Genomic DNA, 13,967 nt, shown 5'->3' on the forward strand with positions numbered 1-13,967 from the left:
AGAATCCAGAATTAGCATAACTTTTTTTTCCCTAAAGAACACTTTCCACCACACTCTACTGCTTGTCTCCAGGGCCCCGGATGATTTCCACTTTTCTTGCATGGGTGGGGAGGAAAAGGAATGGGAAAGTTTCTTGCAGAGATAATTGGAGAGGAGGCCTTCTAAGGAGGAGGTTAACAGCTTCAGGTGGATGAAAGTCAACATCTTTGACAAAGTTTGATTGTTTGGGTAAAAGAATGGTATTTTCTATAGCATTACTTCCTGGAAGAGATTGTTCTTTAAGCATAAAATAGGAAAAATAAAGCCAAAGGGAATTATTCTGTCCCGATCAACCCAAACTACAGTCATATAAAGTCCAACCTTCTGCCTCCAGCCATGGTGATGCCCACACTGTTCCACAGGGAACCTTAATGTTTATTGGGAAGTTACAAATGCCTTCTCCATAGGAGATCCCTCAAGGCAGGGACTGTGTCTCATTCCATCAGACTAGTAAGTAGATTCCTTAGAGCAGAGGTGGGCTGCACTGAGGCAATTCTTAATTATTTGAAACACTGATTCTTCCATTTGTGGATTGTCGAAATCTCATTGCTTTCCTCTTCCTTCCTTTTGCTGCCTAATCTTTGGCTGCTTCCTACCAGTCAACCCTTTGGCATGATAAGGGTTGGGCAGGAGAATGAAAGAAGAGGTTCCCAGGCTCCTTTGGGCTCCTAGTCAGCTATTCTGTTGGGTGGTTTGTGACATAGAGAAAGCTTTTAAGAAGGATTTTTCGTATCTCTGAATTTCTATTATCCATGCAACCAGTGTCCCTACACTATTTCCATGGAAATGGAAAGCAGGTTCATAAATAGGAGGTATTGGGGCAACATGAGGGTGAAAAATTCTGGGCTTAGATAAAGGAAGAGTAATTCGCTAGAATGTGTTCATTATTTAGCATCAGGGCCACAAATTCCCAAGGCATGAGGCCTAGAGAAATCATCTGATCCATCCCTCAGATTCTAGGGAAAACAAGATTTTCAATATCCCTAAAACAAAGAAAATCAATCACTCCTATGAATATGACCCCACCAAGTAAAATCTACACAGCCTTTCTCAGTAAGCTCTGGCTGCAGCTAATGCTGCTTATCATTGATTTGCCTGGCTGCTTATCAAACAAACAGGTGGCACAGTGACTACAGTGTTTGACTTGGAAGACCTAAGCTTGCGTCCTGTCCCAGATGCTAACTAGCCATGTGACCCTGAGAAAGGCACTTATCCTCAGCTGTAAAATGAGGGTAATAATAGCATCTACCTCACAGTGCTGTTGTGAAAATCGAATGAAATAACACATGCAAAGCACTTTGGGAACCTCAAATATGTCAACAGGTATCAATTCCAGTTATTATTTTTGTTATCAATATTATTATTATATATTAAATATATTATAAAATAAATAATAATAAAGTAAATAATATGATATATTAAATACATATTAAACCCCTAATCCTCAGTTTCCTCATCGGTAAAATGAGCTGGAGAAGGAAATGGCAAACCACTAGAGGACCTTTGCCAAGAAAACCCTAAATAGGGTCATAAAGTGTCAGACGCAACTGAAAAACAACTGAACAACAGAAAAAACCCTCATGCTATATAGCACAATCTATCGTTCTATACCCTGTGTAAATTCTAGGGCCTAGCCTCATCTTTTCCAAGCTGAATATTCCCATTCTCTGCAGGTACAATACTACACAGGAAGGAGAGGTGGAAGAGTCACACCATGATTGCGGCAGTCTTTGCCCTGGGGCTATCTCTCCCTGGCTTTGTCCAGCAATAACAACCTTCTTTCTCTGGGTGAGTGGTCTGTTTCTACTCTTTGGCCCTGGCTTTCCTTCCATGTTTAATTCCATTTCTCTCATTCCTCCCTCTCAGACGATCATCTAGGTCTACTAAGTATCCCAAGATCCTCTGAGATTCTTTACCCGGTAACTGTGCAGGAAAGATGGAGATGGCCTGTCATCTATATCTGGGACTCTGTCTGCTCAAGTGGAGCTGCACCTCCCAAAGTGCCTTTTCAAGGCACAATAGATTGGTGTCTCTTGGCTCTTTGGTCTCTCTGAAGACCCTAGAAGTCTCAGTTCCCAGTACAGGGCCTGATTGTGGTTGGATCAGGCTAGAATAGGCCTCTGTGATGAAAGATATCCCTCCTTCTGCAATTTATGTATTTATTTGAGTTAAAATTATGTGCGTATTCAAGTCATGCTGCTACATGCTGGTTTGGTCATACATTTTAAAAAGTAGGTTACCCTATGATGAGAATGTTAAAATGGGTTTTAGAGATGCTTGTTTTGGTAATGAGCCAGTATTGCTTGAAAAGTGATGGAATGTGTTATAAATAACTAAGTGGGGAGGGGTCCAGAAAAGGGTATGTCTTCTGGTAAGGGGAAAAAAAAGGGGTCTGGCACATAGCATAGGTTTCTCGGCAAGTTTGCAAAGCATTTTACATACATTATCTCATTTCATCCTCACAACAGCCCTAGTAGGTAGGTGGTAGTTGCTATTATTATTCCCATTTTATGCATGAAGAAACTGAGGGTGAATGGTTTAGTGATTTGACAAATGATCTTATGCTCTCTCTATAGGATCATTGTTTTAGTGTTGAAAGAGATTTTAGAAATTAGGTAGTTTTGACTCCTTACTTTATAGAGGAGGAAATTGTGATAGGAATGCTAAGGAAAAACTCCCTGTGTAGGAAATGAAACTTACTAAAGAAGGATGGTAGATATAGGCTGGCCCAGGATAGAGGTAAGAGAATTTAAGGAAGCACTAGGACCTTGAATATCCAGAGGGAAGTCAGGTTAAGAGTGAGGTATAACCACAGTGGGGATTCCTTTCAGGCAGAAATAGGCTAGGGAAGGAAGATGTTTAAAAAATGGTGCCTGGCACAAATCAGAGGAACTCTCAGATTGGGGGAATTGAGGTTCAGATGCCTTTGGGGAGAGCAATTTCTATATAAATCTTAGCACAAAAGAACAGGGTGTCTCCTGGGGCCATCATAAAGAGTAAAGTGGTTTGTTGGAGGTGGCCAGAGAAGTAGAAAATGAGGGAGAGAGGTTGGAAATGTTAACAACCAGATTCTTGCATTAAGCAGAGTTGAGCTGGATTCATTGACAAAGCTGTATGACTATTAAATATTTTGTCTGCTCTTTGTACAATGAACTGCCTCGCACAGTAGTAAGGTAGCTTTTTACTTTAAAAGACTAAGTAGGCATGCAATGAGATTATGGAACACTGCAGAGGAGCTGAGGAACCTAAAAGAACAATGATCATTTATGAAATGCCTACTATGTGCCAGGTCCTGTACCAAGTGCTGACCAAGGCATAAGAGTTAGAACTTTGACAAACAGGCTAGAGCAAGAGATGCAGAAATAGTAAGAAAAAGTACTCCATCTAATCACTACTCCTCTCCCCCAACTTTTTCAAGTTGCTATATTTTCCTGTGATCACAAAGAGATAGCCTGCACCAATGTGTAGGAGGACAAAGTGAAGGGTGGCTCTATGGTTGGTTGTTCTGTATGACCTGTGACTGTTTCTGGGAAGGATATTATGTGTTTGAAGGCAAATGGGTCATGAGGGAAAGAATACTGGATTTTCAATGTAGAGTATAAAGGAGGGACTTACTAAAATCATAAGGTCTTTGGAAGGGACCTTTGAAGATTTTCTAGTCCAACCAATTTAGATGGAAAAAGCTGACTTGTTTTATGAATGTACAATCAGTCACTGAGAGACTAGTGTTGATAACCTGGGTCACCTTATTGTAAATCTGGTGCCTTTTCCACTTTATCATGATAGATTTCAAGTCCCTGTTATCTCTACCCCCCAGAAAGAGTCACAAGTCTTAATGATTAACTACTTGGTCATTTCTTGCTTTTTGCTCATTGGCATGGACTATTTTCATACAGGCACAGGAAAGTGTATCCACCTAGGCCCTAGGGAATGGGGAGAAGGTGAGACTGGAGAGTGTGCATAGGCAGCTGGGTGACAAAATACCTGAGTATTTGAGTGTTAGAGTTGAAGTCCAGAAGCCCTGAGTTTGAATTCTGTCTCAAATACTGGATAAGTCACTTATCCTCTCAATTTCAGGGGTATGCTGGTGAGAGTCAATCATTAAATTTTCAGTGTGATCATTTATGTGTTGGCAAGTGCTGCAAATCAAAGCTTGAATTATCATTTCATTTATTGTCTAGACTTAAAGTGATACAGAAAATGTGAACGTAACTCCAATCCCAAAGCCCATTGATATGGGACCCTCTCCTTACTGGTAGAGATTAATGCCAGGCCCCAGCATGAGGGATGGGGCATGGAGGAAGTGATAATGCTGATAAAATGTGTCATACCTAGATTCCCCCTCCCCCCCGAGAGCTGGTTATTAAATATTCACCAGAACACTCCTGCTCAGTTTCCTCATCTGTAAAATGGACATGATAGTAGCACATACCTCCCAGGGTTGTTGGAGGGACTAAATGAGATAAAAAAGTAAAACATTTTGCAAACCTTAAAACTCTATGTAAATGGTGGCCATTATTTCTTATGCAGGCATTATGGAACAAATTACATAAATGTTAGAAAAATACACCTGTGCTTGTGGAAAGTATTCAATGGCTTGGGAAGTAGTTGGGAAATTCTCCAGACCACATTTTTACTGAGGGTCAGTATTGAAGTTGCTGTGAGCAGGCAAGGGGGTAAGATGGGGTAGAGGAGGGTGCATGTCATTTCATCATTAGAAGACTGACAGAATCAAAGTGTTCTAGGGTTGGAAAGGACCTCAGAGGCTATGCAGCCCAACCAGCACCTACACAAGAATCCTATCCACAATATCCCTGAAAAAATGGTCATCTAGCATTTGCTGGAAGACCTGTAGTGGATGACTAATTGTCCAGAAGACTCTGGATCTTAAGTTCATGCATTTGCATTGGACAGCCTCCCGGGCATTCCTAGAGAACCATGGTGTCTGGGTGCAAATGGCATCTCTGTTTGAGGGCTACACAATGGTGGGACAGGTCTTCAATGGGCCCTCACTTTCATTCCACATGGATTGGGCTGCATGAGTGAGAGTAGCAGGAAATGAGCTTGTGGAGCTGAGTGTCCTTAGCCTATGGAACCAAATAAGCAAACCATGCAGTAGATTTTATTAAGAGATATATGGGCAGCTAGGTGGTACACTGGATAGAACATTGGCCCTGGAGTTAGGAGGACCTGAGTTCAAATGTGGCCTCAGACACTTGGTAGCTATGTGACAAGTCACTTAACCCTTGGCAAGTCACTTAACCCTGATTGCCAGAGAGAGAGAGAGAGAGAGAGACAGAGAGAGAGAGAGAGAGAGAGAGAGAGAGAGAGAGACAGAGAGAGAGAGAGACAGAGAGAGGCTTTTAATCCCTGTTTAATAGAGTTCATGAAACTCAGTAACCCTTCCCTCTTATCTCCTGAAGCTTGTCTTGAAACATCAGAGTATTATGGGAAAAAAAGAAAACTGGGCCAGGAATCTTGAGATCTGGGTGCAAGTTTTAGCTCTGTCACTTGGTTTTTAAGCATTTTCTTAATTCTTTTTATATGTATTCTGTTTGTACATATAACCAGGTAGCATACTTGATAGAGTAATTGGAGTCAGGAAGACCTCAGTTCAAATTCAGCCTCATATACTTACTAGCTGTGTGACCTTGGGCAAGTCACTTAATCTCCCTCAGCCCTAGTTTCCTTATATGTAAAATAGGGATAATAGTAGCACCTATCTCTCAGGCTTGTCCTAAAGATAAAAATATTTGTAAAGTACTTTGGAAACCTCAAAGTGATATATGAATGCCAGCTATCATTATTATATCTAATATAGTTATATACCATATAATTTATTTAGATGTTTATGAATTTATAATTTATATAATGTATTTATATAATAAATAATATACAAACACTCATATACATATATGAACTGCATATGTATGTATGTGAGTGGGTATATTTCTTTACTGTCTCCTCCATTATAATGGAATTTCCTTGCCAGTAAATTCTGTCATTTACTGTCATCGTAACCCTAGTGCCATGCCTGGTGCGTAGCAGGCCCTTATTAGATGGGTGTTGATTTCTTAATGACTTGATTAGTACCTGTATGACCTGAGGCAAATCACTTCACTTATCTTGGCCTCATTTTCCTCATCTGTAAAAGGAAGGGGTAGGACTGAGTGATCTCTAGGATCTTCCACCTCTACATCTATTATCCTATGATTAACTTCCAAGTTTTCCTCCAGCTTGGGCATTCAATGATTCTCTCTGAAGAGCTAAGGTCTGGACTGGCTGACAGAGGGATTAATGATGAACACAGACCCTCCTGAAAAGGAAGGATATTCAACTTTCAGTTAATTACCTGTAACAAATTTTGTAATCCCAGCTTGTTGATTCCTTAACCACTTCCCATCATTACTGAGCCAGTGTGGACTCAGAAAATCAGGATTTGTAAGATTTGTCTGACCCAAATATAACACTCACCTATCCTTCTACACCCAAGAAATCATCAGCCATGTTGTCCTCACCATCACCATCACCATCCAATTTCCAATTTCACCATCACTGATCTAATTTCTATATGCTTCAAATTTATTAAACACTTCATTTACAACAATTTTATGAGGTAGGGATCGAAAATATTATTGCCTTCATTATAGATGAAGAAACTGAGGCACAGACAAGTAAAATGACTTACCCATATATCACACAGCTATTAAGTGTGGAGAGGAAGCATAATATAATGAATAGAACACTGGATTTTGAGTCAACGAGACCTACATTCAAGTCTTTTCTCAGATACGCACTAACTATATGATCCTAGGCAAGTCATTAACCCTTTCTGAGACTTAGCTTCCTTATTTGTAAAATGGGAATAATAATGGCAGCACTTAACTCACAGGTTTGCTATGTGCATCAATGTCAAACTCAGTCAACCTTACTGTGTAAATATGAACTACTATTATCCTAAAGCCAAAAGAGTTTTTTTTTCCATTTTGTTTTGTTCTTATTCTGACATTTGGGGATTGTTTATCTATGCCATTGTCACTGTCCCCTTAACAAACACTAGATTGTCTGGATTTAGTAATGGCTCAGCTTTCTCTTCTGGTTGAGTACAGAGTTATTGCCAGTTGAGCTCTTTGAAAGGATAGCCTTTCATAAGACTGTCTCACCCAAGCCATTGAGACAGTAGGACAGCAACAATAATCATTCTGATTTCTATAGTACTTTAAGGGTTACAAGGCCCTTTCCTCAAAAATAACCCTGTGACATAGGTGGAACAAAGCATTCTTATCCCCATTTTACAAATGGGGTAGTCCAAGGATCAGAAAAATGAAAAACTACTGCCTATCCCCCCCCCAACCTATTAAACTACGAAATTGCTATTGAAAATTGCTCATTGTGACATCTGCATTTTGCTGTGGAAACATTGGCTCTTTCAATGCTTTATTACCACTTCAAACTCAATGGGAAAGCAAGGTGGTATTGTGTAAAATTACATGGGTCATAATAATAATGAAAGAAAAATTTAAAATACACTGGTCTAGATATCAGGAGATCTGGCTTCTAGATAGTTACAGTTATGTCACTACCCAGCTATGTGTTCTTTCAACAAGTCATTTTCCATTTTCTGGGACGTGGCCCCAATCTCTGTAAATGAGGAAGTTGGAGTGAATGGTCCAAAGTCCCTTCTGGTTCTCTGTACATTAGTGCATGAAAGATGTGTGATTTTGTGTATGTAGGAAGTCTCCCCTCAGCCAACAGTCTAAAACATCATCCAGAAGTCTTATAGAGTTGCCCAAGGCTCTGAGGCATTAGGTGTATTAAGGATTGAACATTTAGTGAGTGTCAGAGGCAGGATTCAAGCCTGGGACCTCCTGATGCTAACTGTAGCACTCTAGCCACCATACTAATATACCTCTTATTCTATATCTGTATCTAAAATTGAGCTCATTATTACTCCCATCCCTATTTTCCGAGGGCCTACAGTCTTTCCCAATTTCCTCATTTCTGACTTGGCTCCTGAGATTTACCCAATTCCCTGGCCTTCAGAGGTCTCTAAGCAGTAGTTTCCCCACTGATGACCCTTGACCATGGCCAGTAGATTTCCTGTCTCATTGCCACAACAACCATGTCTCCTCATCCATGGTTTGTAGAGATTGTCAGAAGGAACGGTAATGGTCATCCCTTCCCTGCAACCACCCACCAACCCCTAACTTCCAATATCACAATCACCCCAGGTGGAAATCATAAGGCTTTGGGAAAATCTAAAGTAGCTCGTCATAATGATAACTGCCATTTATATGGCATTTTAAGTTTTGTAAAAATGCTTTTCATGTATTGCCATGTCATTGGAGTCTCACAACAACCTTATGGGGCAGGTTCTATAGGTAATGACTTTTAATGACCTTCTCCCATTTTCCAGATGAGGAAACAGAGTCAGAAAGGTTAGATGATTTGCTCATGGTCACAGGACTGGTAAGTAAGTATCCAGTGCAGGTTCCAAACCCTTGTCTTCCTGGCTACAAATTGTTGTTCATTTTCGTTGTTGTTCGGTTGTTTTGCTCATGTCCGACTCTTTGGAACCCCATTTGGTTTTGTTGGTTTGTTTGTTTGTTTGGCAGAGGCACTAGGAGTGCTTTTCCATTTCCTTCTCTAGCTCCTTTTACATATGAAGAAACTGAGGCAAACAAGGTTAAGTGACTCACCCAAGGTCACACAGCTAGTAATTGTCTGAGGCCAGATTTGAACTCAGGAAGATAAGTCTCCCTGACTTTGAGCAAGCACTGTCAACTACACCACACAGATTTAGAATAATTTTTGTCTCCTCTTCTATATCTAATTACCAAGTCCTGTCCATCTTTTCTTCCCAGTGTTTCTCTGATTCATTATTTTCTCTCTTTACCCATAGCTATTTCTTTAGTACAGGTCCTAATCACTTCACACTTGAACTACTACAATGTCCTCCTAGCTGGTCTTTCTGCCTCTAAATGCTCCCCTCCATTCTATCTTGTACACCATCATTAGACTGGTCTTCTTCAGATTCTGTTTTCATCATGCCCTGCCCCTAATTAAGCACCTAGAATAGGTCTCTATTGCCTATCAAAATTGAAATTCAACTTTCATCTAGTATTCCCATAACAAAGGAAGGGCAGCTGAGCTGGGGGTGTGACAGTTGGGGGCGACAGCCCTGAGGAGCACACCAGTCTTTCTCCCTTGCTGGTGTTTTCTCCTGTGAACACACCAAAGGAGGGAAAACTATAAATTCACAGCTCATGTCTTAGACTAGCACTCCTTAACCTTATTGTGTTTGTTTGAGAGAAAGAGAGAGACAGAGACACAGAGAGGCAGAGACAGAGATGTTCAGACAGGCACAGAGACAGAGGGACAGAGAGACAAAGAAAGAGAAAGAGAGAGCATAGAGACAGAGACATAGATAGAAACAGAGACAGAGTTTAAGAGGAAGAGACAGAGATAGAGAAAATGACAGAGACAGAGAAAAAGACAGAGAGAGAGAGAGAGAGAGAGAGAGAGACAGAGAGAGAGACAGAGAGAGAGAGAGAGAGAGCGCCAGACATCATAGCATGGCAGCTGCAGAGTTTGAGAATTCTTATGTGTCTTCTCCTATAGTTTCCTGGGTTTGTGCCCCAAGGAAGTCTTGTAAGCTGTGCGTGCTGTTAAGCAACTTGAGCTCTCAAGTATGACACCCAAGAGTTTGATGGTGACAAATCTATGTCTCTCAGTCAAATTTCTCCAGCCTCCTTCTTTTCCAATCTCATCTTTCCTTCCTTCCTGCCATGACCCTCCTGTTCCAGCCATACCAAACTGTTCATCTCCCATAGACTGTTAGTGCTCATTCCTCCCTCAGTACTATTGTTACTGCTCTTCCCTCACCTAGAATTCCTCTTCCTCTTCATGCTCATCTCTTTCTTCAAACACCAAGGTCAAAGCTTTCTTACTCTTTACAATAGTTGCCCCTGAATATCCTTGTCTCACTCAAATTAATTATAGCATATCCTTCACCAGATCAGAGATCAAGTTCAAGGTGATATTGGCAATATTTTTAAATCAACAACCATTGGCAAATTCACTGAAGAGATCTCAATTTATGTTTACTTAGACAACTCTAATCATGTTTGTTCCACCTGATAAATTTCCTCCCATACCTGGCATGTAATAATTTCTGCCTTTGCCTCTTAGAATCTCTAGTTTCCTTCAAAGATCAACTCAATAGCTGCTTCTTCCATAAGGACTTTTGTGATCCCCATAGCTACTATTGTTTCTCCCCCCAAATGTCCTTGCATTCACTTACTTCATACATATGTTTATGCATGCTGTGTTGTCCTCATGGTAGAATATAAGCTCCTCGGGGAGGTAACTGATTCATTTTTTTTTCTTTGTGGTTCCCAGCTGCTAACACAACAATGACTGGCATACAGTAGGTTCTTAATAAATGCTTATTGATGGATTGAACCAGCAGCTCATTATGCTGGTTTATGCTGCCCATTAGCAGAACAAGCTGCTAATGTAATATTTTAATTGCACCAGTGTGTGTGAATTGAATATGTTTTGCATTTTCCCCAGGCTCAAGTCAGTACTTTAACAAAATTAGCAGGCTCAGCAAGGCCTGGGGTCTTACTTAAGCTAACAAAATCAGCTTTCTAAACTGAAACAGGTCGTTAATTAATGAATTTGCTGCTGCCTGTTTAAGAACCGCAGCCTGAGTTTAGTCTAACAATGAATAATAATAATAGTTGGCATTTATATAGCTGTGGTTGCAAAGGATTTCCACAGACATCTTATCATTTGATGTTTACAACCACCTATGATGCCTAGAGGGCTGAATGACCTAGCTGGAGTCCCACCAGGCATTGGCAACTGGCAGAGCTGGGTCTTAAACCCATGCCCTTTGATTCCTAGCTTAGTATTCTTTCACTACACAGCATTCCCTTCCAGTCAATACTAGGCACGATGATAGCATATTTTCCACTCACTCATGTATCAAATCATTCATTATTCTCTATAGTTTTCAGTGTATAAGAGGTTTTTTTTTGTCTCGTGCATTTTGTCAACCCACCTACTTAGTAAACTCTTCAAGAATTCATGTCTTACTATCTTGTAGGCACTGCATCAATCAATCAAAAATCATTTTCTAAATACTTAGTATGTGCCAGAGTATCTAGTGAAGGAAGCAGACAACATATATTAATACTAATCATTTATATATTATTTAATAGTTTGTGATTCTTCAATTAGCAGGGCACAGCTAGGTGGCACAGTGGATAGAGCATTGGACCTGGGATCAGGAAGAGCTAAATTCAAGTCTGACTTCAGGACTTACTGGCTAAGTGACCCTGGACAAATCATCTAACCTCTGCCTTCCTCAGTTTTCTCACCTATAAAGGGGATAATAATAACACCTAAGGTTTGTTGTCAGGATCAAATGAATTAATGTTTGTGAAGAGATGTGTAAACCTTAAGGCACCATATAAATGCTAGGTAACAAAAAATAAAACATGACACCCATTTTACAGACAAGGAACTAGACCCAGAGAAAAGAAACAACTTAGTCCAGAATACGTGGCTAATGAATGACAGAGTTAGCTCCAGAACTCAGGTGAGTCCAGTGACCTATCTACTCGTCCATGCTGCTTCCACTATGGAATCTCCTAAATCAAATTTCCAGCTCTAAAAATGTCTGTCATCTTATGTGGTCAATAAACACTTTTTGTCTGACCAGATGAATGAAGGGTAGATTTATAGCAACAGAAAATCAGTGGTTCTCCTTTTACCATACAGCCCATGTCCACCACCTCTCTACCACTGACTGGCTCAACTGGTGAGAAGGGAGAAAGCTTAGAGAACAGCCTGCTAGCTATGTATTTTTTAGAAGAGTAAAAATGGATTTATTTTTAAACTAACTTATTGTGAATCCCCAGTCTTGAAGAAGTAGGGTCCAGCAGGACCAGTCTATGGTGGACTCTACTTCTCCTACCCAACTCCTGGAAAGTCGGTCCTTCCAAGTTTAACTGAGATGAAGGACATGCCTGCTCGGGGACAAAATTTTAGCAGATGTTCTCAAGGTCTTGGGGAAAGTGATACATATCTCAGAATAGCCTGGGCTATTACTGGGTTTGGTCAATGCAGAAGGAGAGTTAACACACTCTCCTTTCTCCCTTTTCAAAGGTTTTACATATTTTTTCACGCATTCTTTAGTGACCATTGTATAAAGGAGTCACCATATGAGCAACATCCCTGAACCACTTGGGAGGATTCAGACAAATGGTCTAGTCACAACCAACCTACCCCAGGGCCACAGGGGTGGGCTCATTAGCAGGCTGGAATGAGGTGGCCTCTTTGTCTCATTTTTATGTTCAACTCTGGGAAAAGGTTGTTCTGCTAAAAGCTGGTACTCCCTTATCGAGCCTTTGCCTATTGTTAATGCTGTTGCTTCACAAGCCAAACAATTAAAGGTAATTGGGATAATCGGGCATTTGTTATGTGCATTTGCATTTCCTACATTAGGGAAGACACAGATCATGCAAGATGGAGCTTGGGGATGCACTTGTAGACCCAGGCACTGAATGCGTCTAGATTATTAGTGTATAGCCTAGAATTCTTACCTGCTTCCCATTCCCAGGCCCACTAGAACCCAAATTCATGGCATCATGGGTAGGGCTTCTTGATTCTGCTCAGCTTGAACTTGATCAGTCAATCAGAGGGGAGTATGTAAATGAATTAGCTTTCATGTTATTGGACTCTTCTCCCATCTCTGGCATTATCACCGACAGAAACTTGGCTCAATCCTTTAGTCTCTGGGGAGTCTGGACCCTGTGCCAGGGGTCTGTGACACCTCCGCCCCCCTACCGTGAGCCAGATCCTTCCACATTCACTCATTTTTCACTAAATTGACCAGCTGCTTGATTTCATTGATAAAACTATTGTGCTGTCATGACTGAATAATCTGTAAAGCTATCCTACTGCTGACTGGCACTTTGGCAGAGGAACCTCCTGTGACAATATACTGGTAGCATAATGCCCCCAAAGTAGGGTCCAGGTGCTTGCCCTGGTCTCATCTGCTGCTTCCCTAGTGCTTTATGTATTCTCTTTTTTCTGTATTTTTGCAATTTCATCCTCCAACCCCACCTCGCCCCAACACATACACAATCCTTTTTCTTTCTTTTTACATGGAGAAATGATTTTTATTCCCCCTTCTCTGTCCTGGGATGACCTTACCCAAATGCTGGAAAGGAAATCTCTGAGAATTTGGCCTTGGGAATGCAGCCTTTGACCCTTTAATTCCTTAGCAGCTCCCTCCACATTATAGAGAAAAGAAAACAGGACTTGAATACAGGAGATCTAGGTTCAAATTCTGACTTCCACACTACCTACATGTGTGACTCCAATGGGAAATGGGAATAACAATACTTGTATTTAGCTTGTTGTGAAGACCAAAGGGAACAGTATATATAAACTGCTTTTCAAACCTTAAAGGGCTACTTCCCTCCTCCGCCTATGGAGAAGGGGAAGAGAAAGGAGGGGAGAGAAGACAAAGCTATTTCTGGTTGTTTCTTTGAGCCACACTTTGGGGTTCATTATCAAATCTGCTCTCCTAACAACTCCCATCAGATTCCCCATAGTTGTAACTTCCCTCATTCTTAACCTCCAATATCTTCTCTTATTTGCCCTTTTCCTGGGCATCTAACCTAGCTCAATTTTCCAGTCTGCTTTTCTCAAACTACTTTTTGTTTTAAATTAATTCAAAAAAATGGTAAAGGAGGATAGAGTATTGGATTGGGTGTTGAGCCTTGTAGATTTGAATTCTATGCCATGGAGCTAGCGTCAGGGGCAGAATCTGAACACAAATGTTCCTGATTCCAAGGTTAATATTCTCCCTGCTACACCAGGCTGCCCTACAAATTTAAAGAAAGAGGCAA

At 40.8% G+C, this 13,967-nt stretch overlaps 1 protein-coding gene across 1 annotated transcript in view; it reads left to right on the forward strand.

Annotated features, from left to right (window-relative positions):
* Nucleotides 1-13,967, forward strand: part of LRFN2 (leucine rich repeat and fibronectin type III domain containing 2) — a 346,234-nt gene that overhangs the window by 220,478 nt on the left and 111,789 nt on the right. The window contains exon 3 of the mRNA XM_020999332.2: nucleotides 1,713-1,827. The gene's annotated coding sequence lies outside the window, so the exon portion shown is untranslated. The remainder of the gene's footprint in view (nucleotides 1-1,712; nucleotides 1,828-13,967) is intronic.

The sequence above is a fragment of the Phascolarctos cinereus genome, unplaced genomic scaffold, assembly GCF_003287225.1.
Source record: "Phascolarctos cinereus isolate Bilbo 61053 unplaced genomic scaffold, phaCin_HiC Scaffold_5;HRSCAF=322, whole genome shotgun sequence".
NCBI classification, from domain to species: domain Eukaryota; kingdom Metazoa; phylum Chordata; class Mammalia; order Diprotodontia; family Phascolarctidae; genus Phascolarctos; species Phascolarctos cinereus.